At 36.3% G+C, this 6,965-nt stretch overlaps 1 long non-coding RNA gene across 1 annotated transcript; it reads left to right on the plus strand.

The window, feature by feature from the left end:
* The first annotated feature begins 5,232 nt into the window (after positions 1-5,232).
* On the plus strand, positions 5,233-5,986 carry LOC141633228 (uncharacterized). The gene is made up of 3 exons (XR_012538030.1): positions 5,233-5,270; positions 5,605-5,700; positions 5,836-5,986. It is a non-coding gene; the product is annotated as an uncharacterized LOC141633228 (long non-coding RNA).
* Positions 5,987-6,965: the final 979 nt, after the last annotated feature.

The raw sequence follows: 6,965 nt of genomic DNA on the forward strand, positions 1-6,965 counted from the left end.
ATCCATTGTGTCCGAAAGGATAAGATGGATTTACGTTGGTCAATCTGGGTAAGGTTGGCAATAATAAGGATGATCCTTTCATAATGGCATCCCAAGCTAAACAAGTGTTCTATGTCACCGATCCTATGGATAAGAAGTGGTCATTTGTCTTGTCTATAAGGAGTAGAAGGAGTAGTCCATCCGATAATGGTGATGATCGGGATGTCGTTTTTGAGGGAATGGATCACTCTACCACTGTATCTTATTCCGACGATGTTGACACTGATCATGAGGACACGGAAAGCATCTATATGCGTGATGACCATGGTGAAGGTATTTGGGTTAACGAAGAAACTATGACATCCAAGAAACGTCCCGATCCTGAGATAGTTCATCGGGACACATGATATATGGACGACCAACATTTTGAGTCATTTTCCGACCAATAATTTGATGGTTTAATTTATTTGTAAATCAATAATAGTCATTGTTAAATAAAAATTCCCAAATTTCTTGTAGCTTAGATATCTTTGGTGTTGGTGTTGAAATTGCTTTGAATAATGTGGCAAAGATATGGAGCTTCTGTTTGTTACGATATGTATTATTCTGAGTTTGGACTGTAATGGAATTACAGTAACTTTTTTTTTTTAAAAAAAAGAGGTTCAACAATAACAACGGTTATAGTTACATTACCTGTTGTTATTACAATCAACAACGGTTATATTTAAATTACCCGTTGTTAATACTTTCAACAATGGTAGTAGTACCCCTACCCGTTGTCATTGATTTTTTTGACATATTTCATTTTGGCACAAATTTGGTGAAAATATATTACAACGGGTATATCTTAACCGTTGTAATAAAGATTTGACAATGGTTGACTTTTATTGACCAGTTGTTATTAACATATAACAACGGTTTTATTTTGAGAACCCGCTGTCAATAGTTTGTCTTAATAAAAAACTAATTTACAAACACATACAGCATACCATACACAAATACACACAACACCAGTTCAACCGTTGGTATCCTGAGTTTATTCTTCTCTCTTCCTCGCTTTTTACATTCTCGTCGCCAGCCGTCGCCCAGTTTCCGACGCCCAGATTCTGTTGCTTTCCCTTATCATCCTGCTCATTCTCTTTATCATCATCATCATCATCTGGTATGTTCACTTTAATTTTGTGTTTCGTCATTAGGGTTTTAAGACGATGATCATCTTTTTTCTTTTTCACGCATATGTTTGTTTTACGTCTTCTTTGTTATCTTTATCATCCCGCATCATCTACTTCACTCCTCTTATTAGGGTTTAGGATTTTAGAAGCTCAATCTGTTGTTTTAAATTTTCATTCCTATTAGGGTTTAGGGTTTTAGATAATACTCTGCATGTAAGTACGTTGTTAAGTTGTTCATTTCCTATATCATTCATATTTGGGTTTTAGGATTATCATGGGTGAAAAACGGAAAAGAAGTCAAAAGAACAATAAGCCTGGGGATAATAAACCTGGTGAGAGGGGTGCTACGAAGTGCCAGAGATGCCTTGCAGCTATAGCCGCTAAAGAACCGATGGAAATAACATGGAGTGCGAAGGGTTTCCCTACTGGTCCAAATGCGGGTTTTTTATCCAGTTGGATTGGATGTTGCACAAGACAGTTTGTGCTTATCCATTTAGATGATTTTAGAAATTTGAATCCAAAATTGGCGGAGTTATACTTGGATCGTGTAAAGGAAACATTTATTATACCCGATGAAAGCCATGATAAGTATTTTATGCATAAGGCAACGGATGTCCACAGGCAGTGGAGGTGTGACGTTGCTAGGGATTGGTTGTATGTGGACAAGGCAACGGGGGAGATGCGTAAGAGCCCACCAGGAGACAATAAGTGTCGCACCATCAGTCAGGAACAATGGGATCTTTTCAAAGAGATGAGAACTACGGAGAAGTTTCAGGTTAAATATCCTCGCCTTTTAACGATTTACCTATCATTTTTTTAATTAATGAGTCCTTTATATAATCTTTTATTATCTCATCTACTTGCGCTTTTATATAATTATTTGAAGGCCGTTAGCGGAAGAAATCGTGCTAACATTTCATGCAAGAAGGGGAAATGGTATGGTTCTCGAGGCGATTCTGAAAAAGATAGAAGAGAACCTCGTAAGTAGCATGCATTATTCCCCTGTGAGACTTTATTTTTTAATCACACTTGGACTTGCATTGATACACATTTACATGTATAAATGTTACCATGTTAATGTGTAGGTGGCAAAGGGAGTGACCAACTTGGATCGGCATGTAACTTATAAAGAAGGGCACACGCCTAAAGGATCCCGGTCGTCGCGTGACAAATATGATGAGGAAGTGTTGGCCAACATAGTAAGCATTATTTTATTAAGACGAGTTTATTACTAACTTTATTATTTTAGTCACAAATATAATTTGAAGTTTATTTAATATATTATAGGACAACGTATTGAAAGAGGTAGAAGAAGGGAAATTCACTCCCAGTGGTCGTAATGACGTTCTTGCTAGAGCGATCGGCCGACCCGAACATCCAGGTCGTTTGAGGGGCGTCCCGTTTAGGTTGGAGTAACGAAATATTATGGGACAACTGCCCCGATAAAGAAGAAAAGGAAGACTAAGTCTGAGAAGGTTGACATGGTACCATTAATTCTATTATTTTCATTTAAGTTCAATTCACATGTTATTGTTGGGATAAAAATTGCTGAAACATTACATTCTTGGCACGCAGCTTCAGTTAATGGCATCCATACTACTAAAGTTGAATGCTGGAGGCAAGCTTTCCGAAGAAGAAGTGAAGATGATGGAGGATGTCATTTATAAAGGGGGTAATAATAAGGTACAATAGATTGGTCAAGAGGCGGCTACTACCTTGGCAATACATGAGAAGGAAGTATCGGTCAACGAGATTCGAAAGATCGTGTACCTAATGCTTCAAGTCAGTAACAACTAAAGCCGATCAGGTACCACCTAATACTTCCTTAATTTTCTTTTCTTTTTTTTTTTTTTTGGGTAAGATCGGGGGTGTGTTCCACGCCACTCTAATGTAACTTCGACATCGTGCCATTGGTTAATTTTATTAGGTAAATAATGGGTCCGAAAAGGAGATGCAACTTGAGAAGACGATGGCTGGAAAACAAACATAGATCCCCTTTAAGTCGGTTCCACTGTTTTCGATAAGGTATGCATACATGAAGTGTTTAATTAGTTAAATTTATATGAATTCTATTAAATTTTGGGATATAATAATGTATGTGTATATTCTTCAGGCCGTAAACAAGAGGGTAGTAATTATTCTTGCTGACCCTAAATTCGAAAATCCAAATGTGCGTGTTGGCCGGGGTCTCGTAGAAATACAAACCAAATCAGCAGCGGTAACTGTAGTAGTTCATGGCGAAAAAATTTTGCCGAATCATAGAAAAGTAGAAATAACTACAGTCTTTCCAGGCCATGAAAACTTTCAACTGTTTGTCCCAGTTCGTGACGACATTACCATTCTGGGAGATGCGGTTGGGAGTTTCATCCAATGGCCTGAAACTCACATCTACTTGCCTCGGTCGTCTCCGCCTTAGCAGCCGAAAGCAGTTGGGGTTAGAAGAAATACCTTTATATATATGTTACATTTTTAATTGTTGAATGTTTTTATATGTTAAATTTATATGTTATTTTTTTTTTGTAGGGAACAAAAATGCCGGCTTTGGCGGATAAGCCTAATGTCCGGGGACTTGATGAGGTATTTAATTAACTTCTCCATTTTTATGAAAACCTCCCTTTAATTTTCTTTTGTTTCTGTATTTCTAAAAAGCATGGAAACTTTTTGTATGTAGGGAACAGAAAAGCCGGCTAAGGCGGATAAGCCTAAGTCCCCGGACATACCAACTACCTCGTCCAGACAACAACTTGATGAGGTATTTAATTAACTTCTCCATTTTTATGAAAACCTCCCTTTAATTTTTTTTGTTTCTGTAATTTCTAAAAAGCATGGAAATTTTTTGTATGTAGGGAACAGAAAAGCCGGCTAAGGCGGATAAGCCTAAGTCCCCGGACATGCCAACTACCTCGTCCAGACAACAACTTGATGAGGTATTTAATTAACTTCTCCATTTTTATGAAAACCTCCCTTTAATTTTTTTTGTTTCTGTATTTCTAAAAAGCATGGAAATTTTTTGTGTGTAGGGAACAGAAAAGCCGGCTAAGGCGGATAAGCCTAAGTCCTCGGACATGCCAACTAACTCGTCCAGACAACAACTTGATGAGGTATTTAATTAACTTCTCCATTTTTTTAAAAACCTCGCTCCCTTATATTTTGTTTGTATTTCTAAAAAGCATGCATGGTAATTTTGTGTAGGGGACAAAAAAGACTGATAAGCCTAAGTCCCCTGCTACTACTACCTCATCATTGGAAGAGCAGGTTGACGAGGTATTTAGTTAAGTACGCTTTTATTTTTATTACTCCAACTAGGATATGTTACCTTCAGATTTTTTATTATTTTAATTATCTACATGTGTAGGCTGGTGGTAGTAGCACAAAATCAAAGAATCATTATTTCCCCGACCTGAAAGAAGTTAGGCGTTTAAACGACACACAATATAGTGGGAAGGATTACATGCAAAAAGTAAGAACGACCACGATGAGGAAACTGCATGAGGAGGCTGGCCGTCGCATAGAAACCGAGCAATTGATAATTATTCCGCTCGAGGAGGATATTCTAGGGGTTGAGCGCGAAGCACTTATGTCATGGGATATGCTAGCCATTTGGGCTGGCCTAGACCTGATTGATGGCCAACACGTATTTGCTTGGATGAAGTAAGTTTCTTAATAAATAATTTCATATTCTAATATTCTCACTACTAGATAGTGTTTTAATTAAATACCGGAATTAATACCGTAATAATGTAGGATATTGAAATTGAGAGTGATCCCGGAAGAACATTCCACCGATCAATCACGTTCCTGTGCCCATATGTTTTATCTTTATTTATTCCGCAATTCTCGTTCGAAGAACGGGTAGATTATATTGCTCAGCAATTGGCAACACCCAAGAAGCTGATTTTTGCCGCTTATAATGAAAAAGGATAATAAACAAATTAATATTACGTTTCCCCCTACAATTGCATTTTCATAACTAATATATGTACTTGTTAATAATGATGATGTCTCTTGATGTAGGACTCATTGGGTGCTAGCAGCCATCATGCCGACAAAGAAGAAAGTCTTTTGTTTTGACTCTATACATAATCCACCAAGCGAGACTTTTAAGCGCTTGATTAATAAGTAAGTTTATAATACTTATTTATTTATAATAACATTAAGTTTCAATTTTTATTTATAGCAAAAAGCTCATTTTTGCCCCTAAAAAAATGAGTGTCTGCCTCTTTTTTTTTTTTTTTTTTTTTTTAAAAGGGACTTTGAGAAGAGAAGAGCTAACGAGCAGGATCAACCCATGAAAGATTCTGTTGATGGCCCTGATTTTATTACGATAACAGGGGTACGTGCTCAAATACAATACATTAAGTGCAAAAATCTGTGTTTAATACTAATACAATACCTAAAGTTCAAGATTCTGATGTGAGCCTTCTCTCGTCTGTTTGTTTTTATGTAATAATAGGCCCCTCGCCAGCCGGATAGCATACAATGTGGATACTACGTTTGCCGGTTCATGTTGGAGATTATTAGGCGAAGATATATCTTTATTCCAGAAAAGGTTTGTAATTTAATAATGTGTTTATTACTTTTTTTAAATTACAGTTGATGTTGTCTTGCTTGCTGCTATACCATGATGTTGCTATGCAGTATTTGATGTTGTTACAATAATGTCTTGTCTTTGTTTTTTCCGCAGTATGTAATCAACCCGTCACAAGAGATTCAGCAGTAGTCAAGTGTAGATATAGACGAGGTAAGGGACATGTTGGGCAAATACGTCTTAGAAAATAGAAATGCATGATACTCAAAGTTTAGATCTGCTTATTAGTAAATTTTTTGTTGAAGTTAGGGAATGTTGATTAGTTCATGTAAATTTAACTCCTTGTAAGTATATATATATATATATATATATATATATATATATATATATATATATATATATATATATATATATATATATATATATATATATATATATATATATTCTTCTTTGTTGTGGTTGAATTGAATCTATTGAGTTCGATGAACTCAAATTGTGATTTATCTTTGTGCTGGTATATGGTGTCTTTGATATATGCAGGTTTTTGAATGGCATGAAACAAATTTAATTTTTAAAAACATTAGGGGTTCGTAATAAAAACGGTTACTAAAAAAAACCGTTGTGAAGACCTTTAACAACGGTTACTAAAATAAAACCCGTTGTGAATACCTTTCACAAATACCGCGCATAATATTCAACAACAGGTTTTAAACGAAGATCCGTTGTTAAACGTCTTCACAATTTTGGAGGGAAAGTTACAACAACGGGTTTTAAATTAAGAACCGTTGTTAATAAAAATTTAAACAACGGGTATGTAGCATATACCCGTTGTTACTACAAATTTCAATTTTGGAGGGAAAGTTACAACAACGGTTATACATATGACAACCGTTGTTATATTATTCCCACCAAATTTTAGAAACACTTTCCACAACGGCTTACACGCAACAACAACGGCTTTTAACCGTGGTTAATACTTTCGACAACGGTTTAGGTAAATAACCTAACCGCTATAAATACCTTTTACAACGGCCGCTTTAACAACGTCCGCTTTTTGTTTTTACAACGGTTTTTACCCGTTGTTATAGCCTGTATCTGTAGTAGTGCACTCGACCGAGTGTGGGTTCGTGTGTTTAAAATAATAGCTACTGGTTGTGATCACTCGGCCGATTTAGAGGGGAACACGATCGAGTGAGGCATACTCGACTGAGTACCCTGTGTACTTGACCGAGTATATTTAATGTGATTTGGAGGTCAACTACAGTTGACAGTAGCTGGAGTCTTTT

This window comes from Silene latifolia, chromosome Y (genome assembly GCF_048544455.1).
Source record: "Silene latifolia isolate original U9 population chromosome Y, ASM4854445v1, whole genome shotgun sequence".
Taxonomy (NCBI): domain Eukaryota; kingdom Viridiplantae; phylum Streptophyta; class Magnoliopsida; order Caryophyllales; family Caryophyllaceae; genus Silene; species Silene latifolia.